This window comes from Macaca mulatta, chromosome 5 (assembly GCF_049350105.2).
Source record: "Macaca mulatta isolate MMU2019108-1 chromosome 5, T2T-MMU8v2.0, whole genome shotgun sequence".
Taxonomy (NCBI): domain Eukaryota; kingdom Metazoa; phylum Chordata; class Mammalia; order Primates; family Cercopithecidae; genus Macaca; species Macaca mulatta.
In genome coordinates, this window is record NC_133410.1 from 466,936 (window position 1) to 494,823 (window position 27,888).

General features: G+C 40.1%; 2 long non-coding RNA genes and 1 pseudogene across 3 annotated transcripts in view; 1 reads left to right on the top strand and 2 right to left on the bottom strand.

The window, feature by feature from the left end:
• The window catches only part of LOC144341060 (uncharacterized), a 558,577-nt gene that overhangs the window by 305,996 nt on the left and 224,693 nt on the right, over positions 1-27,888 (bottom strand). The window lies entirely within an intron of this gene.
• The window catches only part of LOC114678206 (uncharacterized), an 87,070-nt gene that overhangs the window by 16,780 nt on the left and 42,402 nt on the right, over positions 1-27,888 (top strand). The window lies entirely within an intron of this gene.
• On the bottom strand, positions 34-27,855 carry LOC144341049 (ATP-binding cassette sub-family A member 10 pseudogene; annotated as a pseudogene). Its single transcript, XR_013417629.1, has 2 exons — positions 27,343-27,855; positions 34-26,326 (listed from the first exon to the last, which is right to left on the bottom strand). The product of XR_013417629.1 is annotated as an ATP-binding cassette sub-family A member 10 pseudogene (transcript).

Below are 27,888 nucleotides of genomic sequence, written 5' to 3' on the forward strand. Positions count from 1 at the left end.
ATGGTAATTGTGGGAGACTTAACAAAGACTGAGTATAGCTGAAGGAGCTGGGGAGCAGAAAGTGTATGCGTCAAGTATGAGGAGGAAAATAGATTTTGGAAGTTATGGGGGCTGGGCGCGGTGGCTCAAGCCTGTAATCCCAGCACTTTGGGAGGCCGAGACGGGTGGATCACGAAGTCAGGAGATTGAGACCATCCTGGCTAACCCGGTGAAACCCCGTCTCTACTAAAAAATACAAAAAAAAACTAGCCGGGCGAGGTGGCGGGCGCCTGTAGTTCCAGCTACTCAGGAGGCTGAGGCAGGAGAATGGTGTAAACCCAGGAGGCGGAGCTTGCAGTGAGCTGAGATCCGGCCACTGCACTCCAGCCTGGGTGACAGAGCAAGACTCCATCTCAAAAAAAAAAAAAAAAAAAGAAAGTTGTGGGAACTGTAGAGAGTAAGTGGAGCATACCTTGTGATTTTGAGGGCCCCTAAGAGTATTAAAGCAGCGGCAGCCACTGTACGCAGACATGAAGGCTAGTCTGAAACAGTAAGGTCAAGTTGTTTGGACAGAAAGGCTACAGGGCATGTTACCGGCTCTTGTGTAAGAATTCCAACCACACAGCCCTGCAGTTTGGCTGTGTGTAATGAAAAAGGTTGGGGTGAGTTAGGGAGAACTATGTGGGAGCAGCTTTTAGGGCTGTTTTTTAAGGAATGGAATTGGGAGTGGGGAAAGGATTTAGGATTTGTGGGGTCAGCTAGGTTTATCTAGAACAGAATAATAGATTGTAGAGGGAGGTATTGAGGATAGGAGAGCATATGGGTTTGGCACCACGGGGTGGATAGGCAAGACAATTTGGTTGATAAGGCGCAGATCTTGAACTAACCTGTAAGACTTGTCTGGTTTTTGGATAGGTAAAATTAGAGAATTGTAAAGAGAGTTTATAGGCTTTAAAAGGCCAAGCTGTAACAGGCAAGTGGTAACAGGCTTTAATCCTTTTAAAGCATGCTGTGGGATGGGACATTGGTGTTGAGCAGGGTAAGGGTGATTAGGTTTTAATGGGATGGTAACGGGCATTTGATTGGTTGCCAGGGAAGGAGTGGAGGTGTCCCATACTTGTGGGTTAAGGTGGAGGGATACGAGAGGAAGACGCGAAGGAGGCTTTGGGTTGGGAAGAAGGGTGGCAATGAGATGTGGCTGTAGTCCAGGAGTAATCAGGGAAGCAGATAATTTGGTTAAAATGTCTCAGCCTAATAAGGGAACTGGGCAGGTAGGGATAACTAAAAAAGAGTGCATAAAAGATTGTCCAAGTTGACACCAGAGTTGGGGAGTTTTAAGGGGTTTGAGGCTTGCCGTCAATACCCACAACAGTTATGGAGGCAAGGGAAACAGGCCCTTGAAAAGAAGGTCATGTGGAGTGGGTAGCCCCTGTATAGATTAGACAGGGGACGGACTTACCCTGCACTGTAAGAGTTATCCAGAGCTCGGCGTCCGTGATGGTCCAGGGGGCTTCCAAGGCGATCAGGCAGTGTCAGTCTTCAGCTGCTAAGCCGAGGAGATCTGGGAAGGAGTTGGCTAAGGAATGTTGGGTTTGGGCTTCAGGGGCGTTAGGAGCAGTGTCGATGTGAGTCAGACCATCCAACCTCCAGTGGGGTCCGCACAGGGCACCGCTTAGGAGGAATCCCGGGCTGCGGGCATTCTGAGACCCAGTGGCCAGGCTTTTGGCATTTGAAGTAAGGTCCACGAAGATGTTTTGAAGGAGCCCCTGGGAGCTGTGGCTTGCATGTTCTGAGGTTCTTGTATGCTGAAGACGTGGTTATGGGTTGTCTTACAGCAGAGGCAAGTAGCTGTAACTCAGAAATGCATTGCTGTCTGGCTACCTTCTCTCTTATTATTATACACCTTGAAGGCGAGGTTGATTAATTCCTGTTGTGGGGTTTGAGGGCCAGATTCCAATTTTTGAAGCTTTTTCTAATGTCAGGAGCTGACTGGGTGATAAAATGCATATTAAGAATAAAGCGGCCTTCTGGCCCCTCTGGGTCTAGGGCAGTAAAGCGTCTAAGGGTTGCTGCTAAGCGGGCCATTAACTGGGCTGGGTTTTTATATTTTATGAAAAAGAGCCTAAATGCTAACTGACTTGGGAGAGGTCGGATAAAGAAAAAAGGAGCCTTAACCTTGACTATGCCTTTAGTTCCAGCCACCTCTTTAAGAGGAAATTGTTGGGCAGGTGGGGGAGGGCTAGTCACGGAACAAAACTGTAAGCCAGACTGGGTGTGAGGAGGGGAGGTGTTAAAAAGATTACAGGGTTGGGGAGCAGAGGCTGAGGAAGAATTGGGACCTGGCTCAGCCTGGTGAGGAGCAGCCTAGGGAAAAGAGGAGAGGTCAGATGAGTCCGTAGAAAGGAAGGATTCAAAGGACTCAGAGCTTGGGGTGGAGACTGAAAGAACAGACAGGAGAGAAAGAAGAAAGATTTAGGATGAGTCACATTGGGAGCAGAGACTAGGGAGGGACCCGTGTGTAAAATAATGCCTGGACGTCAGACACCTCAGACCATTTGCCCATTTTTCAACAAAAATTATCTAGATCTTGTAGGATAGACAAATCGAAAGTGCCATTCTCTGGCCACTTGGAACTACTGTCGAGTTTATATTGGGACCAAGCACTATTGCCAAAGAAAATAAGGCATTTAAGTTTTAGGTCAGATGTGAGTTGAAGAGGTTTTAAGTTCTTGAGAACACAGATAAGGGAGAAGAAGGGGGAATGGAGGGAGGAAGCTTGCCCATAGTGAAGGAGGTGAGTTTAAAGAGAAGGGTAGAGACACGGAGAAGGGGTTGGATGAGCAGCCAAGCAGACGTCCCCGCAGTTCACTGGCCACCAAGGGAATGTGAGTGACCAAGGCAGGTGTCACTGCGATGATCAGACACCAATGGAATGTGGGTGAATAATCAGGCAGGTGTCCCCACAGTGATTAAACACCAAGGGAAGGCTGTCTTCCTGAGACCGTGACCGGCGCTGGAGTTTTGGATCCATGGATAAAATGTGTCTCTTTTTTCTCTACTAGACAGGAAAAAGAACTGGAATTGGAAGGACAGGGAGATTGAAGCGTAGTGAGAGAGGAAGATTGAAGGGTAGCGAGAGAGGCTGGAGAGGAGTGAAAAGACCGCTTACTCGATTTGAAATTGATGAGATGTTCCTTGGACTGGTTGATCTGAGGACCTGAGGTCATAGGTGGATCTCCTCACAGAATGAGGGCAAGGACAGGGGACTGGTCTCCCGAAGGAGTCCCTCTGACCCGGTCTTTGGCACCAAATGTCACGCGCGTCCATGTGAAGAGAGTGCAACAGGCTTCGTGTGAGCAACAAGGCTGTTTATTTCACCTGGGTGCAGATGGGCTGAGTCCAAAAAAGGAGTCAGCAAAGGGCGGTGGGATTATCATTACTTCTTATAGGTTTGGGATAGGCATACAAAGTACCTTCTTATGGGCAGGGGGAGAATATTACAAAGTACCTTCTCTTAAGGGCAGGGGAGACTATATTTATCAGTTAGGGTGCGGCAGGAACAAATCACAATGGTGGAATGTCATGAGTTAAGCCTATTTTCACTTCTTTTGTGGATCTTCAGTTGCTTCAGGCCATCTGGATGTATACATGCAGGTTACAGGGGATGTGATGGCTTAGCTTGGGCTCAGAGGCCTGACAAAGATCTCCCATTTGTTTGGTCTACAGGCTGAGATTACCTCTGGGGTTGCAGAGAAGAAGGGTTGTAGCTGGGTCGCAAGGGTGCTGTGGGGTCTGCCTTTGATGACTGTGTTACCAGAGATTTGGACAGTCATGGATTCTTTCTGGGCCATGGAAAGATTAAATATCCTTGAGGACATTAATCTAGATGGCAGGCAGTAGGGTAGGGGTGTGAAGTTTTTCTGCATATGATGGGCCAAATACCAGGTGTATGAATGGGTTTGGCTTCTGCTGACTACCTGGGAACAGTTTTCAAAGTCTCTGTGTGGGTCCTTAGAGTGTGTACAACTGGCCACGGACTGTGGCTGTGAGGGCGAGAACTGAGTCACAGGGCTGCTTCAGGGAGCACAGCTGAGGCCAAAATATATAGGCCTGTCTCCAGGATTATGGCTGGATGGTTCCCTGCAGATCTCTTGATGGGAAGGACCACTTGTGGACTGTAGCTGAGAGGAATCTGAGAAAGGTTGCAGAACTGCTTCATAATCTTCAGTAAGAACAAGCTCGGTGCGCCATTTCCTTGTCTGTAGCCATGTCTATGGGCCTTTGAGTTGGCCACCTGGGTGAGGACTTTCTTTTTCTAAATAACCCTCCTTGATCTCTGGCTCCACAACTCTTACCATAGGCAAGCATCTTTCTACTTCTATTTCCTAGTTTACTACTTAAAATATTGTATAAAAGTGGAATCATGGGCCGAGCGCGGTGGCTCATGCCTGTAATCCCAGCACTTTGGGAGGCCAAGGTAGGCAGATCACGAGGTCAGGAGATCGAGACCATCCTGGCTAACAAGGTGAACCCCGTCTCAACTAAAAATACAAAAAATTAGGTGTGGTGGCGGGCACCTGTAGTCCCGCTACTTGGGAGGCTGAGGCAAGAGAATGGTGTGAACCCGGGAGGCGGAGCTTGCAGTGAGCCAAGATCGTGCCACTGCACTCCAGCCTGGGGGACAGAGCGAGACTCCCTCTCAAAAAAAAAAAAAAAAAAAAGTGGAATCATACACTGTCACTTTGTTGGTATCGTATTCCACTTAGAATAATGGCTTTAAGATTTATTCTTATTGTAGCATCTGAGAAGATATTTTCGTTGGGGGCTAAACAATATTTTATTGTATATATAAACCACATCTTTTAAAATCATCCATGGATGGGTTTTTTTTCACTTTTGTAAATGATATGGTTTGGATCTGCGTTTTCATTCAAATCTCATGTCAAATTGCCATCCTTAGTGTTGGAGGTGGGCTTGGTGGGAGGTGGTTGGGTCATAGGGTTGGCTTCTGATGAATGGTTTAGCTTCGCCCCTTTGGTACTGTCTTTGCCATAGCGAGTGAGTTCTTCTGAGATCTCATTTTTCACAAGTATATGACACCTCTTCTCTCACTCTCTCACTCCTGCTCCCACCGTGTAAGATGATTCACTGTCCCTTTGCTTTCTGCTATGATTGGAGGCTTTTTGAGGTCTCCCCAGAAGCAGAAGTGGCTGTGCTTTCTGTACAGGCTGTAGAACCATGACCCAATTAAACCTCTTTTTTAAAATAAATTCGCCGGGCACAGTAGCTCACGCCTGTAATCCCAGCACTTTGGGAGGCCGAGGTGGGCGGATCACAAGGTCAGGAGATCGAGACCATCCTGGCCAACATGGTGAAACCCCGTCTCTACTAAAAATACAAAAATTAGCCAGGCAGTGAGCCGAGATTGCGCCACTGCATTCCAGCCTGGGTGACAGAGCAAGACTCCATCTCAAAAAATAAAAAAATTAAAAAATAATAATAATAAAAATAAATAAATAAATAAATTACCCAGTCTCAGATATTTCTTTATAACAATGCAAGAATAAACTAAAATACAGTGAATATTGCTGCAGTAAACCTGGATGTGGAAACATTTCATTCAGATACACTTTGCATATTTTGAGTAGATGCTCAGAAGTGGGGCCAGGCAAGGTGGCTCACACCTGTAACCCCAGCACTTTGGGAGACCTAGGTGGGTGGATCACTTGATGTCAGGAGTTCAAGACCAGCCTGGCCAACATGGTGAAACCTTGTCTCTACTAAAAATACAAAAATTAGCCATGTGTGGTGGTGTGCAACTGTAATCCCAGCTTTGGGGAGGCTGAGGCACAAGAATTGCTTGAACCCAGGAGGCAGAGGTTGCAGTGAGTTGAGATCGCACCACTGCACTCCAGCCTGGGTGACACAGCAAGACTATGTCAAAAAAAATAAAAGACTGGGCATGGTGGGTCATGTCTGTAATCCCAGCACTTTGGGAGGCCGATGTGGGCGGATCACAAGGTCAGGAGATCGAGACCATCCTGGCTGGTGAAACCCCGTCTCTACTAAAAGTACAAAAAGAAAATTAGCTGGGCATGGTGGCAGGCGCCTGTAGTCCCAGCTACTCAGGAGGCTGAGGCAGGAGAATGGTGTGAACCCGGGAGGCGGAGCTTGCAGTGAACCAAGATCGCACCACTGCACTCTAGCCTGGTGGCCTGTGCCTGTAATCCCAGCTACTCGGGAGGCCAAGGCATGAGAACTGCGTGAACCCAGGAGGCAGAGGTTACAGTGAGCTGAGATCGTGCCACTGCACTCCAGACTGGGTGACAGAGCAAGACTCTGTCTCAAAAAAAAAAAAAAAAAAAAAAAACCTTGCTGAGACAAAGGTCATAATCTTACTGTATTTTCTTTTAGAGATTGTATAGGTATAATTCTGACATTTAAATATTTAACTCATTTAAGACAGTTTTTGTATATGGTTCAGAGGAAGGACCCAATCTCAGTTTTTCCCATGTGGATACAGAGTTTTCCAACACCATTTATTGAAGAGACTTTCTTGTTGTACAGTCATAGCAACCTTGTTGAAGATCATTTGAGCATATACACAAACATGGTTTGGTTTTAACTTCTGGGTTCTGTTCCATCACTATTTGTCTTCTTGCAAATACCACACTGTTTTTATTTATGTCGCTTTGTAATCTGTTCTAAACAAAGGAAGCATTGTGCCTCTAACTTTGTTCTCGTTTTCTAAGAATGTTCGGCCTATCAGTGGTCCTTTGATATTTCATGTAAATGTAAGAATTTTAAAAAAGATTTCTTTAAAAAGTATCACTTGGCGCTGGGCGCAGTGACTCTTGCCTGTAATCCCAGCAGTCTGGAAGGCCGAGGCAGGTGGATCACAAGGCCAGGAGTTCAAGACCAGCCTGGCCAAATGGTGAAACCCTGTCTCTACTAAAAATACAAAAATTAGCTGAGTGTGGGCACCTGTAACCCCAGCTACTTGGGAGGCTGAAGCACAGGGAATTGCTTGAACCCAGGAGGTGGAGGTTGCAGTAAGCCAAGATTGCGCCACTGCCCTTCACCCTGGGCAACAGAGCGAGACTTTGTCTTAAAAAAAAAAAGTATCAAGTATCATTTGGATTTTTACCAGGATTACAATGAATTTGAATATCACTGTAGGTAGTATTGTTATTTTAAAATATTAAATCTTCTGACATAAAGAATAGTATGTTGAAGAGTCTGTTAAGTTTCACAAATTTTTGGATTTGGCAATTTTGCTTCTGCTGTTGATATCTTGTTTTATTTCATGTGGTATGAAAGGATGCATTGTGTAATTCAATATTTAATGTGCATCAGGCTTAATACCTTGATGACAAAATAATCTGCACAAAAAACCCTCATTGACACAAGTTTACCTATATAACAATCCTGCACATATACCCAGATCTTAAAATAAAGTTTTAAAAATAAGACTTATCAGGTGCCTGTAGTCCACCTACTAGGGAAGCTGAGGCGGGAGAATGGCGTGAACCCAGGAGGCAGAGCTTGCAGTGAGCCCAGATCACACCACTGCACTCCAGCTTGGGCGATAGAGCGAGACTCCGTCTAAAAAAAGAGTTATTTTGTGTTCTAACAGGTTGTCTGTGAAACAACAACTACTCATTTTCTTCTCCAATTAGCCCCAGACACAGTTTAGTTTACTTTCTGTTTCTAGGAGTTTAACTACTTTAGGTATCTTGCATAATTGGAAGTATATAGTTTTTTTGTGTGTGTGCCTGGCTTCTTGCACATAGTCTTTAAAATGTATCCTTATTGGGGAGCTAACAAAATTTTCTGCTTTTAAGAAGCTAAATAATATTTAATTATTTATACATTACAAATTGTCTTTATTCATTTATTAAGAAAACTTGGTTCTTTCCACATACTTGCTTTTGTAGACGATGCTACAATGAATATGGATGTGTAAATTACTCTTCATTTGATAATATATACAAGGGATTATTTATGTGTTCTATTCTGTTTCACTGGTATTGTCTTTTTTGATCCAGTTATAAAGTATTTCAATAACTATAACTTTATAATAGGTTTCTAAAATCAGGATATATGATGGTTCTGATGTTGTTCCTCTTTTTGACAATTTTTGAGCACTTCTGGCCTCCTTAGTTCTCATATAACTCTAGGATTGCTTCTTATAGTAATGCAAAAATGCATAGCTGCTGTCATCCAAAGTATACCACCTTTTTCTTCAGCACTCTGTGTCAGGGGAACCCATCTTTGACAGCCCCCCAAAAACCAAACATGTGGACACATACTCTACATTTCTCTTTCTCTCCTAAGAAGCATAGAGTTGGGAGTTTCTCCTTGTTTTCACCGTACTGTATTGGGAGGAGGTAAGGGTGTTCTAGCATGTGTAATAACATTTTTCTTCTCTTCTACATGTTTTTGGCATTTTGCTAAAGTGAAGTAGTACATATTCTTAACTAGGTTTTGGAATTCCCACAAAGGCAATGTAATCAATATGGGTGCTGAGGTCATATATCTATGAAGAAATGAGGAACAGTGGTTTCTGTTCTTGCAATTTAAATTGATGTTTTTATTTATTACTTTAATTTTTAATTTTTGTGAGTACACAGTAGGTATATATCTATGGGTTACATGAGAATTTTAATGTAGGCAAGAAATGCATAAAAATCACATCAAGGTATAGGTACTCATTATCTCAAGTATTTTTCCTTTGTTTTACAAACAATCTGATTTCATTCTTTTAGTTATTTGAAAATGTACAATTAACTATAGTTACTTGTGTAGTTACAGTTGTGTAGTTACTTGTGTAGTATAGTTATAGTGACTATAGTCACTCTGTTGTATTAGCAACTACTAAATCTTACTCTAATTTTTTTTGAAACCATTAATTTTCCTCACTTCCTCCCAGACCTGTAGTATACTCTCCAGCCTCTGGTAACAATCCTTTTAGTTTCATGAAATTAATTTAACTTTTAGTTCCAGCAAATGCGTGAGAACATGCAGAGTTAACCTTTATACGCCTGGATTGCATCTGTAAACATAACCTCTAGTTCCATACATGTTGTTGCAAATGACAGGATCTTATTCTTTATGATGGAAAAATATGCCATTGTGTATATGTACCCATTTGCTTTATCCATTCACGTGTTGATAGACACTTAGGTTGCTTCTAAATCTTGTATAATGTGAACACTGCTGCAATAAAAATGGAGGTACAAATATCTCTCTGAAGTCCTGATTTCTTTTCTTTTATGTACCTACTTAGGAGTGGGGTTGCTGGATAATACAGTAGCTCTATTTTGCATTTTTTGAGGAACCTCTAAATTGTTCTCCATAGCGGTTGTACTAATTTACATTCCCACCAAGAGAGCACTAGAGTTCACTTTTCTCCACATCCTCATCAGCATTTGTTATTGCCTGACTTGGATAAAAGCCACTGTAATTGGAGTAGGATAATATCTCATTGTCATTTTGATTTGCATTTCTCTGAAGATAAATGATCTTGAGCACCTTGTCGTGTCTTTTTGTCATTTGTATGACCTTTTGAGAAATGTCTATTCAAATTTTTGCCCATTTATAATCAGATTATTCAATTTTATCCTATAGAGCTGTGTGTGCGCTTTATGTATTCTCGTTATTTTTTTTTCTAATGGGCAGTTTACACATTTTCTCTCGTTTTATGTGTTGTCTCTTTGTTAATTGTTTCATTTGCTTGTTAGAAGCTCTTTAACTTGATATGATTCCATTAGTTCATTTTTGCTTTGGTTGCCTGTGCTTGTCGGGTATTATTCAAGACAACTTTGCCCAGTTTAATTTCCTGTAGAGCTTCAGCAATGTTTTCTTGTAGGAGTTTCATAGTTTGAGATCTTAGATTTGCCTCTAATCCATTTTGATTTAATTTTTTTTATATGACAAGAGATGGGGTCTAGTTTCATTCTTCTGAATATGGATATTCAGTTTTTGTAGCACAATTTATTGAAGACTTTTTTCCCCAGTATATATTTTTGACACCTTTGTCAGACATAAGTTTGTAGATATATGGATATGCCTCTGCATTCTCTCTACTGTTTCACTGATCAGTTTCATGCTGTTTTAATTACTGTAGCTCTGTAGTATCATTTAAAGTCAAATACTATGATTCCTCCCGTTTCATTTTTCTTAATGGCTTTGGCTATTCTGATTCTTTTATGGTTCTGTGTACACTGTAGGATTGTTTTTTCTATTTCTGGCAAGAATGTCATTGATGTTTTTCTAGAGGTTGTATTAAATCTGTAGATTGCTTTGGGTAGTATGGACATTTAAAAAATGTTGATTCTTCCTATTCATGAACATAAAATATTATTCAGTTTTTTGTCTTTTTAAATTTCTTGCATCAGTGTTTTATAGTACTCATTGTAGAGACTTTTCATTTCTTTAATTTCTAGGTATTTACTTTTAATTTGTGGCTATTGGAAATGGGATTACTCTTGATTTCTTTTTTACATTGTTCACTGTTAGTGTGTAGAAACACTACTAATTTTTTAAATCTTACATCTTCACTAAATTCATCAATTCTAGTCATATTTTAGTGAATTTGGTTTCTCCAAATATAAGACCACATCATCTGCAAACAAAGATAATTTGGCTTCTTCCTTTCCAATTTGGATGGCCTTTATTGTTTTCTCTTGTCTCATTGCTCTAGCTAGCACTTCTAGTACTATGCTGAATAACAGTGGTACAAGTGTGCATTCTTTGTGCCTCTTCTTTTGTCTTCTTCAGATACAGACACCTTATCAGCATGATTTGGGGTTTAGGTTCCCAACTTTACAAGGTAATTTGTCCTCAGCCATCCTGTTGTCCTTTCCTGGTCCTAGGCTTCAGAACTGTCTGGGGAAGATCCCAGATGCCCACAGTAGCCATGTGTCTTAGAGTATTTAGGGTATAAGTTACTGCATCATCTCCTCATAGTGGATGGCCTGAGGTGTGGGGTAAACCCTCTCAGGAGCAGCTGGGTTCCCTGGTGCTCAGAGCACTGTTGTGGTTTACACTATTCAAAAAGCCATATCCTTGTGGCATTAAGATTTTCTTTCTCCCAGTCCAGTTTCCATTTTTTGGAGACACATTGCTGTTCAGCCAATGGAATTCTGATATTGAGGGGAAAGGCAGAAGTAATTTCTACCATCTGGATTTTTTCAGAATTGTGAAGGGAGAAAAAGATAGTATCCCCAAAGACAATTAAAGTCCATTCTAGCAAGATGGTGCATGGACCTGCATACATAGACACACACACAAAACACTCCAGGCACACATGGGGATGCAGTGCACAGGCTCTTGGGAGGGTGGTCATTGAGTACTTCAGTGAGAAAGATGAAGGTGGGAGGATGTACATCACACGACAGACAGCCCGACTTGACACTTGAGTCAGACATATCATTATTCCAGCCAGTACTGCTACTCGTTGGGTTTGTCATCTTGAAAAAAATGTTTACTTATTTCAACTTCCATTTTATTAACTGTTCAATGCATTCTATTGGTAGAGCTTGAAAGATAGGAGAATATTCTCAAAGAAGCATAAAAATGTAAATTTTTAAAATGTCTGATAATATATTTGTTAAAAATTCTTTCATTTTTCCCTTGACATGTGTAATAAGTTTTTCAGATCTGTGTATTTTGGGGGTGGTTTCAAACGGAACCTCAGGGCTTAGTTATGGGAATATTACTAAGTTAAAAAAAAAGTAGGAAACATTTCTTTTCCTCTATGGCTGCAGAGAACTGAATACATTTTTAGAAGAAATTTTGGTAGATAAATTGGTGATTTAGAGATATGCCAATATATCGGTTTTTCTTTTCTGCATGGTGGGGAATTTGTAATAATGAATAAGTCTGCTCTTTATGCTGTTATCTGGGTGTCTGAATTTAATGTTAAATTGTATGGAATAGGACTTGACATTCCTGGTTAATGTTCACCTATTTGTTATTAAGGAAATAATACCTAAATTATTATTGTCTGAAATTGACATATATTTTGGCTTTTCTTGTTGAAGTATAAAATGTAAGTGCCTTACAATCTCCTTTCCTCCTATAAACATAAGCAATGAGTTTGAGGAATTTTGTTGGATTATTTAAACACTGAGTTCTTTTATATAAAACTAAGTGAATAATCTTGACTGGAAATCAGAGACCTAAGCCTGTTAACTGCAGGGTAAGGCCAATCTTGACCCTGCCGAAGGAGGTCATCAGTAGCCCAGTAGTTTCTTCCTGGGAACCTTTTCTGCAGGTGTCCTAGCCTGGCTGAAAGTAGACGTGAAAGGAGCCTTTATACTGAGATGCTACAGAGCCATGGAAAGCTGAGGATCCACAGGCAGATGCAGTGAGATTTGGGATGGGAGGAGGGTTGTGATGTCCTCTGAGAGGGAGTAATTGTTATTGTCTTCGGGTTGTTTCTAGATACAATCAAATAAATTCTGATGTAGGTAAGAAGTGACTTTATTTTAAGGAGAATTGCAATGGAAAAAACACCAAGCACAAGATCTGCAAGCATCTCCAAAATGAGACAGATAAGGGCAATTTTTCATATGGAGGAGCAATCAAGATTAGAAAGAAGATGGGAAAGAGAGGGCAGAATGGAGAACAGCAAAATCAGATTCAAGATTAGAGAATGTTTCACCCTGAAGTCAGCCTGTTCTTGGGAGGGACATCAAGAGGGTTGTATGCTCACTTAGACTGAAGGTGGAGCATAGTCCAGGGGTCTGGGGGAAGGAGAGAGACTTGGGCAGTTAGGTTAACAAGTACTCTGTTCTGAATACTGAGGACAAAATTATTTAATTGTTTATGAGGGAAAAATGAGAACACAGAGTCTGTAAATTTGTGATAACTAAAGAGGGAGTATCATCAAAGTCATAATGAAAAGGGTATTTCTTTGCAGTAAGCTTTTCTTGCAGAACACAAAGGATTTGAGAGATGTTAGTCATAACTACCATGATTCACGGCCCACCTCATGTTTCTCCTGCTTTCCTTTGTCCTATACATTTTTTTCTCTTGGCTTTTACTGAGTTGTATCCAATATAATAACCTGGTAAACATAGGTAAAGTGTTTTTGCCAAGTTCTGTGAGTAGTTTTATCAAATCCTTTAACTTGAGGGAGGGAGTTATGGAAGCCCATAATTTATAGACAGTTCCTTAGAAGTATAGATGGGTCCCTGGGGCTTGTGACTGGCACGTGGAGTGGAAGCAGTATTGTGGGACTGAGCCCTGAGCCGGTGGGGTCTATGATGACCCTGGTGTTTTCAGAATTGAGCTGTTGGACACCCAGTTTGTGTTAGAGGATTGGTTGGTGTTCAGCAAACTCCATATATTTGGTGTTAGAATAAAGATATGGCCGGGCGCGGTGGCTCATGCCTGTTATCCCAGCACTTTGAGAGGCCGAGGCGGGTGGATCACGAGGTCAGGAGATCGAGACCATCCTGGCTAACACAATGAAACCCCGTCTCTACTAAAAATACAAAAAATTAGCTGGGCGTGGTGGTGGGTGCCTGTAGTCCCAGCTACACGGGAGGCTGAGGCAGGAGAATGGCATGAATCCAGGAGGCGGACTGTGCAGTGAGCCAAGATTGCGCCACTGCACTCCAGCCTGGGTGACAGAGCGAGTCTCAGACTCAAAAAAAAATATATATATATATATATATATTAGGCTGGGTACAGTGGCTCATGCCTGTAAACCTAGCACTTTGGGAGGCCAAGGAGGGCAGATTGCTTGAGCTCAGGAGTTCAACACCAGCCTGGGCAAATGGTGAAATCCCATCTCTGCCAAAAATCCAAAAAAATTAGTTGGGCATGGTGGCACACACCTGTATTCCCAGCTACCTGGGGGTGTGCTGAGGCAGGAGGATCACTTGAACCCTGGGTGGTCGATGCTGCCAAGAGCCAAGAGCACACCACTGCATTCCAACCTATGTGACGAAGTGAGACCCTTTCTCAAAAAAATTAAGATATCATAGCAGCCTTGGTTGGGAGACACTGGGTCTGTTGTAGAATGGAGAGGTTTTTTTGTTTTGTTGTTGTTGTTGTTTACACACAAGCTGTCACACAGTGAATTGTCCTGTGATTCTAGGTCTCCTCCAGGGGTCGAAGGGGACTGAGGACTTCAAGGGAAAGAGTTCTGAGGGCAGACTTTTCTCTCCACCCTGCTGCTACAATGTGATTTCTGCACATTCACACACATGCATGCTAAGCAGTGGTACGGCCATGCTTCTCTCATGACAAAGCTTCACTCAGGAATTGTGCTGAGAACACCTCTGCTTCTAGAGTTTTCCAATAATAGGACACGTAAGTGTCCAGAAGATTCATGGCTTCTTTTTACCTCCCAGATCTTGAATCTGCACCAGTAACCTCTTTCCTGCAGTAGCCTAGGCTTCTGGATCACCTGACCATTTTATCTCCCTGCACGCACACATTTATAAGTCAGAGCTGTCCTGCCTGGGCCAGCATCTGTAGCACTCCCAAGTTTATGTAGCCTCCCAAGTTTATGCAGTTCTCCTGCCTCAGCCTCTCGAGTAGCTGGGACTACAAGAACATGCTGCCATGTCTGGCTATTTTTTTACTATTTTTTGTAGAGATAGGGTTTTGCCATGTTGCTTAGGCTGGTCTTGAACTCCTGGGCTCAAGCAATCCACCTGCCTTGGCCTCCCTAAATGCTAGGATTACAGGCATGAGCCATCAGGCTCAGCTGCTGCTTGTTTAAAAAGAATAAACAGCTTTCTGAGACCTTTAATTTTAGTTATGTACTTATTTAAGAGACAGGGTCCTGCCATATTGACCAGACTGGTTTTGAACTCCTGGCCTCAAGCAAAAGTTAGCTTCTATATACTGAAAAATTAAACAGTCTTACTCCCTTCAACACAGTATTTATGTCACACTCTACATCTTTTTATATCGTATACCCATTAACAATTTATTGAAGCTATATTTAATAATTTTTTTCTTGTAGCTTTTACACCAGCATTAAAAGTGATTTCTGGCCATAATTACAGTTTTATAAGCCTTCTAAATTTGACCAGGTGTATATGATTTTCAATAATAGTTATATTTTTGTTGTAAGTTAGGATTCCATTACAACTTGAAAAATTCTCATTAACATTTTTTGTAAGTCAGGTCTAGTGATGAAAAATTTCCTCAACTTTTTTTAAATCTGAGATTTTGATTGATACATCATTTCTAAAGAACAGCTTTGTCAGGGATAGTCTTCTTAATTGTCAAGGTTTTTTCTTTTTCTCTCTTCATTTGCACTTCAAATATATGGTTTCACTTCCATGTGGCTTGCATGGTTTTTGTTGGGCAGTCTGCTGATAACCTTATAGGAGTTCCCTTGTATGTGAAGAATCTCTTTCTCTTGCTTCTTTTAAGAATCTCTCCTTGTCTTTGAATTTTGTCTTAATTATAATGTGTTATGGACAATTTTTGTTAGATTCTTCTTGCTATAGACATTTTGAGCTTTTTAATTTAATATCCATATTTCTTCCAAGATTGGGAAAAATTTAAGACATTATATCTTTAAACAATTTAAAAAAAATTTTCTCTCTCATGAACCTCATAAAATATGTACATTCTTACTGTTTATTATGCAGTATGGGGCCCAAATGCTTTATTCTTACATTCTTTTTTAAAATTCTAATTAGAAACTTTCAAATGACTTACTTTTATGTTTGCTTTTTTTTTTTTTTTTACCCCCCTGTGTAACGAAGTCTCCTGTTAAAGCTTTCTCTTTAATATTTTAGATCTCCTATTGTGTACTTCAGCTCCAGCATATCTATTTGGTTCTCTTTTAATAGGTTCTCTTTCTTTATTATAATTGTGATTTTGTTCATACATTGTTGTAAAAAAATTTAGTAATGTGTGACTTTTTGCATCTCATTGAGATTCTTTAAGATAATTATTTGAATTTTTTTTTAGATCTGTGTTTTATTGTAAGTGGTTACTGGAGCATTTTTAATTTCCTTTGGTGATGTTATGTTTGCCTGATCCTTCATGATCTGTGATACCTTGTTTTGATGTCCCTGTATCTGAAGGAGTAAATACCTCTTTCAGTCATTATAGATTAGTTTGGGGAGGTAAATATTTTCTCCTATTGGATCTCTGTGCTGATGAGATTGCAGTAAGGTGCATTGGATCTGGATCACAGTGAAGTTCATGCTTGGTAGACCTGTTATTAGGGCATCAGACCGTTGTGGATTCTATTTTCTGGGAAGACTGAACTTTCTTCAGGATCTTGATCAATAAGACTGGTGTTGGGGAAAAAAAGTCTCCAGTTATATATGCAGATGACAGAGCTGATACAATCCATGTGAGCAGGCGTGGCTTCTGCTGTGTGGCTCTTGCTGGGTTTTTGGAAATCCTCTAACCCCGTCATTGGACAGGTTCCTAGATGAGCAGTACTGACCCTTGATCACAGCTGAGAGGGTGTGGAACTGATTCATAGGGCTGCTTCGGCATACACAGCTGAGACCAAAGTCTTCAGGTTTGTTTCCGGGTTCATGGCATTTCTCCCTCTAGGTTCCTGGGTGAACAGGACTCTTACCAGACTTTAGCTGACAGGGACTGGAGGTAAGTTTTAGGACTGCTTCAAGATTCACAGTGGGAATAAAGTCAGCCAGCATGCCTAGAGGGGCACATATAGTGTGCTTTTTGGCAGGTCCCAGGTTAGGAAAAACTGTTTCTGGACTTTGGTTTTATGGACTTGGAGCCAGATTATAGTGCCACATCAAGATCCACCATTAAATAAATGTTGGCAAGCCTACATCCAGGGGCACAGATGGATGTTTCTGTCTGTGGGTTCCTGCATGTGCAAGATTTCTTCCACACCATGATAGATGTGTGCAAGGGGCTAATTCAGAGATCACAGAGAGGATCAACATCTAAAGTCCTTTCACCTGAGACACAGGACACTTGGTGTCTTGGCAGATGGTGCTAGTGGCATAAACAAAACCAAATGGTCTACAGCTGTATTTACAGTGAGAATTAGTCATATTTTATTTTGTAGCTGGGACTGTGATGGGCAAGCATGCCACTCAAGCAAGGTCATGCCCTCTCAATACAGCCCTCCTCAGTCTTGGGTTTACACCCTTTGACATGGATTCCAAAGTTCCCATAAAGTTTCTTTTGCCAGGGCATAACTGCTCTTTTTTTTGAGATGGAATCTCACTCTTGTCACCCAGGCTGGCGTGCAGTGGCGCCATCTTAGCTCATTGCAACCTCCGCCTCCCAGGCTCAAGCAATTCCCCTGCCTCAGCCTCTCGAGTAACTGGGATTACAGGTGCCCACCACCATGCCCAGCCAATTTTTGTATTTTTAGTGTTGATGGAGTTTCACCATATTGGCCAAGCTGGTCTCGAACTCCTGACCTCAGGTGTTCCACCCGCCTCAGCCTCCCAAAGTGCTGTGATCACAGGCGTGAGCCACCATACCTGGCTTGCCACATTTTTTTAAGTCTATCAAAGTTTTATTTCTAAGAAATACATTTGCATATAACCCAAATATAACAACTCTGGTATTACATCAATACAGCTATAACATTAATGCAGCAATTATATAACACAAAAGTGTTATAATGACCTGGGAAATGTTCATGAATTGTGAGGTGAAAAGATGTAGAAAATGACTGTGCCTACTGATGCTACCTTTGAAAAAGGACCCATAAAAAATACATTGAATATAAGTTGGCTAAATAAAGTATTAACTGTGGTACTTTCTTACAGATTATGGTTATCTTCTTCCATATAATTTCAATATGTACTAATATTCACATGTATTTATTTTATAATCAGAATATGTCATTATAATTAAATGTTACGTTGTGCCATTTCATCAGATCTTCTTATAGTCACATTAAATTATAATGTGTCACATTACATTATAATCACATTAAATTATATCACATTAAATTATAATCTGAGTAATGTTTAAAAATAGCTGATACATTTGAAATTTAGGCTAAAAAATTTTTTTATTTGTAAAATGTGCTCAGTGTTAACTATTGATAATAACCAAAAACCAACCTAATATTATATGATTTTTAAAATTATTTTTAAGCACAAAATAGACCCATGTTGGGGATGAATAACATGTCTGATTTTGTTAATTTTGTCTACTACTTTTCCCTGTATTTCCTTGTTTCCTTCATCCTAAAATTTTTAAAAATGAAAACTTTAATCATTATTGAATGTTTAAACTACTGAATTTTTTTTGTTGTTGTTGTTAACTGAAGTAAAAGGAAACATTCTTGTAGAATTATGGAAACAATGTAGTAGGACTTAAAATTGAATGTTAGGAGGTTCTTCGTTTTAAGAGGCTTCCTGTGGGAGAAGTTTCCATCAAACTGCTGTACTTCTATCATCAACATTTCCCAGCGCCTGCTCTGTACGGAGTTCTAAGAATACCTGCTCCAAGGTGCCCTGAGAGAGGCTGTATTCCTCCACATTGAAGGTCTGTTTCACTGCCTCTACTTTGAAAAAGGCCTGAGACAGAGGGTGGACATCCTCCACAGGTAACTTATACGCCATTAAAGAGGAACGTCTTTCCTGCTGAGCAGCCTGTGGGAAAAGCTTCAAAATCTCTGTGTGGAGAGCTTCCACCTGAGTAGGTTCTTTCATTTTTTTATTTCTAGTAAAAATCTTTACCAAACTTGTTTTTCAGATGTTGAATGGAACCAATACAACCTAGCGTTCCTGACACCATTATGGCCACACACAGCCTTAGCCTCTGACATGTAATGGGTGGTCAAGAGGGCGCCCCTCTCCTTGTTTTTAATGGTAGCCTGAAGTATCTGCCACATTTGCTGCTGCCCCTCGGGGTACATCCTGGTGAACAGCTCATCTAGAAGCACCACTGATGGGTTCCCCAGGATGCTCAGCACAAGGCATAGCTTTCTCTTTTATCTCTCTGATAGAGTTTTCACGGGAGCCTTAAGTTGCTCCTGGAGCTTAAGAGCTTCCACCAATCATGAAATACTAAGAGCAGCATATTCTTTGCCCAGTCCTTTCACAGCTGCATACAACTCCAGGTGCTCTTTCATTGTAAGCTTGGGCCACAGTGAGTTCTCCCTGAGGGCAGTACCCCAAGAACTTGAGGCTGTTGTCACGCTGTTGCTTTACTGATGCTCTGTTGCCTTGTAACACCACCGCTTCTGCAGTTGGCTTTGTGAACCCAGTTGTCATTTTAATGGAAGTACTTTTACCAGATCCACTGTGTCCTACTAATCCCAAAACTTCACCTTTTTAACACAAAAGGAAACATTTCTGATGGCTATTTTCTTCTTTCTTGTTGAAAAGCAACTTTTCTTTGCCTCATAATATTCCTTGTGTAAACAGCTTGCAGTTATGACTGGCTCCTCCTCCAAGTTTGGAGTAGTGAGTGCATTTGCTGCTTGGACTCTTTCAGCTTGAACATCTTCTTCTTCAGGCTCTTCTGGATAGGGATGAGTTTCTCTACATCGTGGAGAGACTCTGAAAACTGGGTCTTTATTCATTATTTCAATTTCATACTTCATGTCCAGACACCTTATGTCAAAAAGGAAAATAACACTCTGAAGGTATGGTATTAAGGTTGTTAAAAGAATGGTTTTATTGACTTCATTTATTCTATTGTCCAGACTGTCCAAGTTTCTCATATACATAAAGTTGAGCTGGATCAATAACATGACATATCCCAGCAAAGTGAAGGAAGGTATGAAAATCATGCACAAAATTAAGTTGGGTTTTTCATACTTAGTTGATACTGGAATTGTGAATACACATATTAAGATAATAAAAAAGCCAAAAGACCAAAAGCCATTATTTTTTCACCACTTGTGAAAGATGAATGAAAGCACATACGTGAGGAATATAAGAGAAGCCGCACAACGAATTATACCGCCAAAACAAACATGAGTTCCCATGGAAGCTGGAATCCCAGAAATACGAAGTAGTAAATTAAATGTATTGAAAGGAGAATCAAGGAGTATAATGGAATGTCCACCAGAGCCTGTCCACACCAGTATCCTGAAGGCCAGAGGCTGAAATCCATAACTGGGATTCAACTTTTTTTTATAATCACTGATACTGCTTATGCTGATATAAGGAGAAATGCAGTTTGTGATCAACAACAAAAATATAGACCCATCTATAAAACCAAGTTCCAGCACTATGTCATCACGAGAAAATGAGGTGCTCTTCATTTGAATAAGCTCCGTGAAGTTAAAAATTTCAATAAGGGCTTTGGTAACAATTCCCATAAGAATAGGAAAACAATTCAATTTCTTGGTATTACATGCAACTGAAAATCTAATCCTTCTGGTTATCAGACACTATGATGCCTCCATTGTAGGAGTGATCATCTGAGCCATTTCTGTTTCTGAAGTCATCCATTTCCAAAACTATATTCTGACGCTTCGGTGAATGCACGAAGTCTTCAATATTTGATCCTGGAGCAAAGATGAATAGAAAGCCAAGCGAAATATAGGGGTAGAGGAAGCAGTGGGAACAACTCTGTGGGCACTCTCAGCCCCCAGTGAAGCCATTTTCTCGCCACATTTTTTTATAACTGTAGAAGATGTGGGTAGAGAACCTCCTATTCTGCCATCTTGCTGTGTCATTCCCCTTGTATATTTTACTTTCTGATATGTTCTATGTCAAATATTTTTTATTTTGAATTCAAAATGTCTGAAATAAAATGCTCAAATTTTCCAATTGTAGAATAAATGTATTGAAATGCCTCATTCTCATCAGAGCATTTTATTGAGTTTTCTTTTACTGCTGTACTTTGAATGCCAAAGATTCAAAATGCCAGCTCTTTGTATGTACACACAGTTGAAAACTGTATTTATAAGATTGTCTTTGATACATCTATATTAGATTCAATATTTTGTAGGTCAGAATTTTTTATTCTAGTTTTCAACTCCATTTTAGTGGTTTTTAATCTTCAAATGTTATTTTTATTTTTTTTTTATTTTGAGACAGAGTTTTGCTCTTGTTGCCCAGGCTGGAGAGCAATGGCACGATTTTGGCTCACCACAACCTCTGCCTCATAGGAAGGCAATTCTGCTACTTCAGCCTCCCGAGTAGCTGGGATTACAGGCATGCGCCACCATGCCCGGCTAATTTTTTGAATTTTTAGTAGAGCTGGGGTTTCTCCATATTCGTCAGTCTGGTCTCGAAGTCCCAACCTCATGTGATCCACCTGCCTTGGCCTCTCAAAGTGCTGGGATTACAGGTATCAGCCACTGTACCTGGCCTAGTCTTCATATTTGTCTGGTAATTTTAACCTGTACCTTTTATGACCATGTGGTATTTAATTCACATAAACGTCATGGGGTTTCAATTGGAGCAAATTAATATATATATATATAAAAATCAGACATTTATCTTGGCAAGAAAGTTATCTATGTGGTATTTGCCTATATAAATATTGCCCTAGGTGTTCATAAATTTTTTGAGTGAGTGTTCATTGTTTTCTTGTATAGGTGAGTAGTCAGAGAAACAGTATAAAATTACCATCTATTTATGTTTGATTATGTTGCTCTGTGAGAGAAACACTTCTTATTTGAAGGTGATTTTTAAAGAATGTAACCTTTTTAGATAGATGTACATATTTAGTTGATGAAAAACGTGTAATTGCCATCTTAAATATTTTCAAGTGTACAGTCTAGTGGTATTAAGTACTTTTACTTTATTTTGCAATGGATCTCTAATTTTATCTTAGAAAAGTACCTTATAAACAATAAACTGCCCTTTTTTCCTTTTTCTTCAGCTCCTGAAGAATACCATTTTACTTACTGTTTCTATAATTTTGACTGGTTTCCATATTCTTATCGGTGTAATTATATAATGTCTGTTTCTTTTTGACTATTATATGTAACATAATATTCTTGTTTTCATTTGTTTTAAAATGAAATAATATTCTATTATATGTATATGTCACATTGTAAAAATTTGATACTGATCTCTAAAGGAACATTTGTATTCTTTCCAGGAATCATCTTTTGTAAATAATAATGAAGAACATGTATGTGTAAATATCTATTTAAAGTCCTCTTTTTTTTTTTTTTAAGATGGAGTCTTGCTCTGTTACTCAGGCTGGAGTGCAGTGGCACGATCTCGGCTCACTGCAACCTTTGCCTCCTGGGTTCATGCCATTCTCCTGCCTTAGCCTCCCGGTACCTGGGACTACAGGCGCCTACCACCACACCCAGCTTTTTTTTGTTTTTTTCTTTTTTCCTTTTGTATTTTTAGTAGAGACGGGGTTTCACAGTGTTAGCCAGGATGGTCTCGATCTCCTGACATCATGATCCGCCCACCTCAGCTTCCCAAAGTGCTGGGATTACAGGCGTGAGCCACTGCGCCTGGCCTAAAGTCCTGCTTTAAATGTTCTTGGAATAGTTTGGATACAGTGATGTAGTACTACATGTCCGTATTTTTATTTCCCAAGCCTTTGATGTTATATCCAAAAAGTGATTGCTAAGACCAGTTGCATGAAGTCTTCACCATCTGTTTTTATTAGATTCCACATATGTATAAGATCATGTGGTATTTGTCTCAGTGTATCTTGTTTCTTTCTGTAACATATGATCCAGCAATTTCTATTTTTTCTTGCATGGTCATAAATGTTTGTTGTCTTAGAATCAAAAGAGCCATCTTAAATTACAATGTTGTTTAAATATGTCACCTTGTGATACTTTTTTTTTTCTGTAATGGCTGTACTAACTTAGTCTTACCAACTGAATATGTTAACTTTTCTATACCTTCTCATAATTTTTTTGTCTTTCTAATTACAATTATTTTAACTGCAGTGAAGTCACATCTTGTTGTGGCTTTGATTTGCATATCTCTGATAGTGATCCTGAGCATCTTTGCATATTCTTTTTGGCCATTTGTATTTCTTTTTTGAAAAATGTATCTTAGCTGGGTGCAGTGGTTTGGGAGGCCAAGGCGGGTGGATCACCTGAGGTCAGGAGTTTAGCCAACATGGTGAAACCCCATCTCTACTAAAAGTACAAAAATTAGCCGGGTGTGGTGGCACACACCCATAATCCCAGCTACTCAGGAGGATGAGGTGGAAGAATTGCATAAGCCCGGGAGGCGGAGGTTGCAGTGAACTGAAATCGGGCCACTGAACTCCAGCCTGGGTGAGAGTGAGACCCTGTCTCAAAAAAAAAAAGAAAAAAAAATGTATCTTAAGGTCTCCTGCCTATTTTCAAGTTATGTATTATATGTTTGTTAAGTTTGTTATATATTCTGTAAGTTTATCTTGTCATATCTATATTTTGCAAATATTTTCTTTCATTTTGTAGATTATCTCCAGTCTGTTTTCTTTGCTGTCCAAAACATTCTTAGTTTGTTGTAATCCCATTTGCGTATTTTTGAGTGTCTTTTGAGGTCTTAAAAATTCTTCGTTCTGCAATACGTGGTAAAGTATTCCACTATGTTTACTTCAAATAGCTTTAGAGATTTGGGTTTCCTATTTAAATATTTACTTGTGATTGAGTTTTTTATGTTGTAAAAAGTAGGGGTCTAGGTTCATTTTTTAAATTATCATGTAGATAATCAATTTTTCTAGCACCATTTATTGAAAAGACTGTCTTTTTCCAGCTGTGTGTTCTGGACATCTTTGTTGAAAATCACTTGGCTCCAAGTTCATGAATTTATTACCGGGCTCAACTGGATACTTTGACGTGTTTATCTGTTTTTATGTCAGTATCATCCTGTTTTGCTCATTATAGCTTTATAGTATGTTTTGGAGCCAGGAAGTGTGATGTTCCTAGCTTTGTTCTTTTTGCTCAGGATTACTTGTGCCGTTCATGGGTCTTTTGGTGGTTTCCTATAAATTTTAAGCTTGTTTTTTCCATTTCTAGGAAAAGAGTCATTCGCATTTTGATAGAGATTGCATTGAACCTGTAGATCACCTTCGGTAGTATAGCCACTTTTATATTATTTCAGTTCATGAGCAAAAAATATCAATTTTTCATGTCTTTTTCAGTTTTTTATCAATGTTATATAATTCTCAGCGTAGAGAGTGTTTACGTTTTTAATTAAGTTCGCTGCTAGATCTAGACACCTTTCTTTTTATTGTGTATGCAGGAGTATTTGGCAAAATTCAACATGCCTCTGTGGTTTAAGAAACTCAACAAATTAGTTATAGATGGTATGTACCTCAACACAATAAAGGCCATGTATGACAAATCCATGACTGATATCATCCTAAACAGGAAAGAGCAGAGCACTTTTTATCTGAGCTCTCAGACAAGGATTTTACATTATAATCATTTTACATTATAATTGTGTATTACAATATTCAGCTGTGGACACTCTTAAGACTGTGGAGCATGGCCGGGCGTGGTGGCTCATTATCCCAGCCTGTAATCCCAGCACTTTGGGAGGCTGAGGCAGGTGGATCATTGCTGGGGCTACCAGAAATGCCAAGATGAGATTACCTAGAGAAACAGGCAGGTTGGCCAAGCAGCTGGGGGCACCACCCTTCCTGGGGAACTCCTTATGGCCCTTATCACAAATTTGCCTAACAACCTGCTCCCCCGCAATATGCTCAAGAGAAAAAGAAATGGGGTATCAAATGTGAGTATACCCTACAACCTGAAAGATTGTGTAAATTGAGAGAGGTTTTTAAATTTTCTCCAGGTCCTGCAGCAGAAAGCAAAAAAGAGCACTCCATAATTCTTGTCTCTTTGGGAGAGACCATCTCTATCAGCTATAAACAAACAAAACCAAAACTCTCTGAGAAGTCTGTAAACTGTCCATCTGTGTCTATAATAATCCTCCAGGCCTAAGCCACTCCCCTTAATTCAGCCAGTTCAGCAACAAGAAACCTACATAGGCTACAAATACCTTCTGATTTTGGGGGACCCCCTTACTTGCCTGGGTTGAAACCTCTCATACTAGAAAAGATTCAGGTACTTGCCAAGATCATTCTGAAAGAAATTATCTCTTTGGATTTCCATGGTCTTCACAAAGTAACAATGATCCATATTTTATTTTACAAACTACCCAAGCAGTGGCAAAAGCCCTAGGGACCATCCTGGCTAACATGGTGAAACCCTGTCTCTACTAAAAAAAATACAAAAATTAGCTGGCTGTGGTGGTGCGCACCTGTAGTCCCAGCTACTAGGGAGGCTGAGGCAGGAGAAGAGCTTGAACCCGGGAGGCTTGCAGTGAGCTGAGACCACGCCACTGCACTCTAGCCTGAGACTCCATCTCAAAAAAAAAGTAATAAAAAGTTTCTTAATAACTCCTACAACATTCACCCCTGTGGAGGAGTCACCCTAACCGCTGTTAGGGGGCTTTGGAGAACGACTCTTTCTGGCTACTTCCTGCTGATTTAATAGGGGTATCCTTTGCTATCAAAGATCCTCTTTCCAGATGGCTGCATATGCATGGAGTACTAAAAGGCATATTTGAAGTCTATATTAATAGTAACTTTTTGGTCCTTTCTTAGTTCTAGGGCTCTGAGTTTTGACTGCTGAGCTGAGGTTCCCAGAGATAATTAAAAGTTTTATAAACAAACTATTTGGGGAGCAACTGTAAGATAATTGGTAGCGTTTAGGCAAAACTGAAAAACAGGCACAAAGGAAACTAATACAGAGTGAAATAATTATGTGACTCAATACAACTGTATTTTAAAAGGTAAGAAAATCAGTGTATTATGTTTCTAGTAAATTAAAAAAAAAAGTTTTTTTTGAGATGGATTCTTGCTCCGTTGCCCAGTCTGGAGTGCAGTGGCGCATTATCAGCTCACTGCAACCCCTGCCTCCCAGTTCAAGTGATTCTCCTGCCTCAGCGTCCGCAGCAGCGGGGACTATAGGCGCACGCTGTCATGCCTGGTTAATTTTTTTTTTGTATTTTAGTAGAGATGGAGTTTCACCACATTAGCCAGGATGGTCCCAATCTGACCTCGTGATCCACTCGTGTTGGCCTCCCAAAGTGCTGGGATTACAGATGTGAGCCATCACGCCCAGCCGTAAATAGTATGTAATAACAATACAGCATTTGCTGGCTACAGGTTTAGGTAAAAGAAAAAAGCTGTATTAATTGCTGGAGGGGTGGGAAAGCACAGTTGAAAGCTGTTCCCAAGTACATACCAGTATCAAAGAGCAATTTCTAGAGTTTATATGGTTTAAATTGAAGTATTTTTCTTTTCTGTATTATAATGTGCACATTTACGCATACATAGACATGTATCTTTTTTTTTTTTTTTTTTTTTTTGGAGACAGAGTCTTGCTCTGTCGCCCAGGCTAGAGTGCGTGGTGCAATCTCAGCTTACTGCCTTCGGGGTTCACGACATTCTTCTGCCTCAGCGTCCCGAGTAGCTGGGACTACAGGCACCCAGATGATTTTTTTGTGTTTTTAGTAGAGACAGAGTTTCATGTGTTAGCCAGGATGGTCTTGATATCCTGACCTCGTGATCCCCCCGCCTTTGCCTCCCAAAGTGCTGAGATTACAGGCGTAAGCCACCACGCCCGGCCCAATGTTTGTTAATTTTTTATTAACAAATTTAAGAATGGGTGTTGAAGATAATGTGTATTTTAAGAATGGGTGTTGAAGATAATGTGTATTTTCTGTTTGAAGAGAGTGTTTACTGTAGTAGTTGAGTGTTATCTCTGAAGTCAAAGTTGCCTGTTTTACTACTGGCTCTTCTGTTGTGAGCAAGTCATTTTTCTCTGCGTCTCTGTTCCTTCCTCTGTAAAATAAGGATAATAATAATACCTATGCATTGAGTTTCCTGTGAAAATTAACACCTATACAGGGTTATGGTTAGTATTTATTATTTATATGCTGAATTACATTAATGTGATTAATGAACATTTGAATTCAATAGCTGCCATAATCTGATTTTCCAGAGAAGGTAACAAAGGACTTGGATAAAGTGACTAAAAATGAAAACTATACCCCATGAACTGCATCCACTAAAACAAAAAAAATCATAACAAATTCAAGCTGATAACATGAATCTCAACAAAACAGATCATTGCAGATTTTGAATCTTGAATCTACACAGATCATTCTATTTTTCCAACACTTTCTTACACTCAGAAGGTTCAGCATAAAAAAGTTTTGCTATGTCATAGAAAATTATATGTAAAATTCTTCATAGCATTAAGTCTCTTAAAAATTTTAAGAGGGCCGGGTACGGTGGCTCACGCCTGTAATCCCAGCACTTTGGGAGGTTGAGGTGGGCAGACCATGAGGTCGGGAGATTGAGACCATCCTGGTTAATACAGTGAAACCCTGTCTCTACTAAAAATACAAAAAATTAGCCGGGCGGGGTGGTGGGTGCCTGTAGTCCTGGCTACTTGGGAGGCTTAGGCAGGTGAATGTCGTGAACCCGTGAGGCAGAGGTTGCAGTGAGCTTAGATCGTGCCACTGCACGTTAGTCTAGGTGACAGAGCAAGATTCTGTCTCCAATAAAAAAAACAAAAAAACACACAAAAAATAATTTCTAAGATATATTTTAAGAGATTTCAAAATTCTGATGAGTTTCTTCATATGGTGCTTACAATATGCAACCCACTTATAAACCTATTCTAACTTATGTTTAACACACATTTTGTTAGAATCTCATACAATTTTTCCTTTACCAATACAGAGAAACAATGCTGACTTAATCCTCTTACCTGTGGACACTGAATTACTCTGATCTCAATTAAGTGATCTGAATGTTACATTGATAAGTTATAAATAATCTCAACCCAGTTAAAAACAATAATTTACATTAAAAATTATAAACTTCTCATCTGAACCTTGAAAGTCTATGTGAAATTACATGGCATGAAGAGAACAGTGAGGAAACTACTCATAACACAAAGGAAAAGAAGACCTCTGAGGAGGCATACAGAGCTGGGGATAAACACATGAAGACCTCTGAGGCATC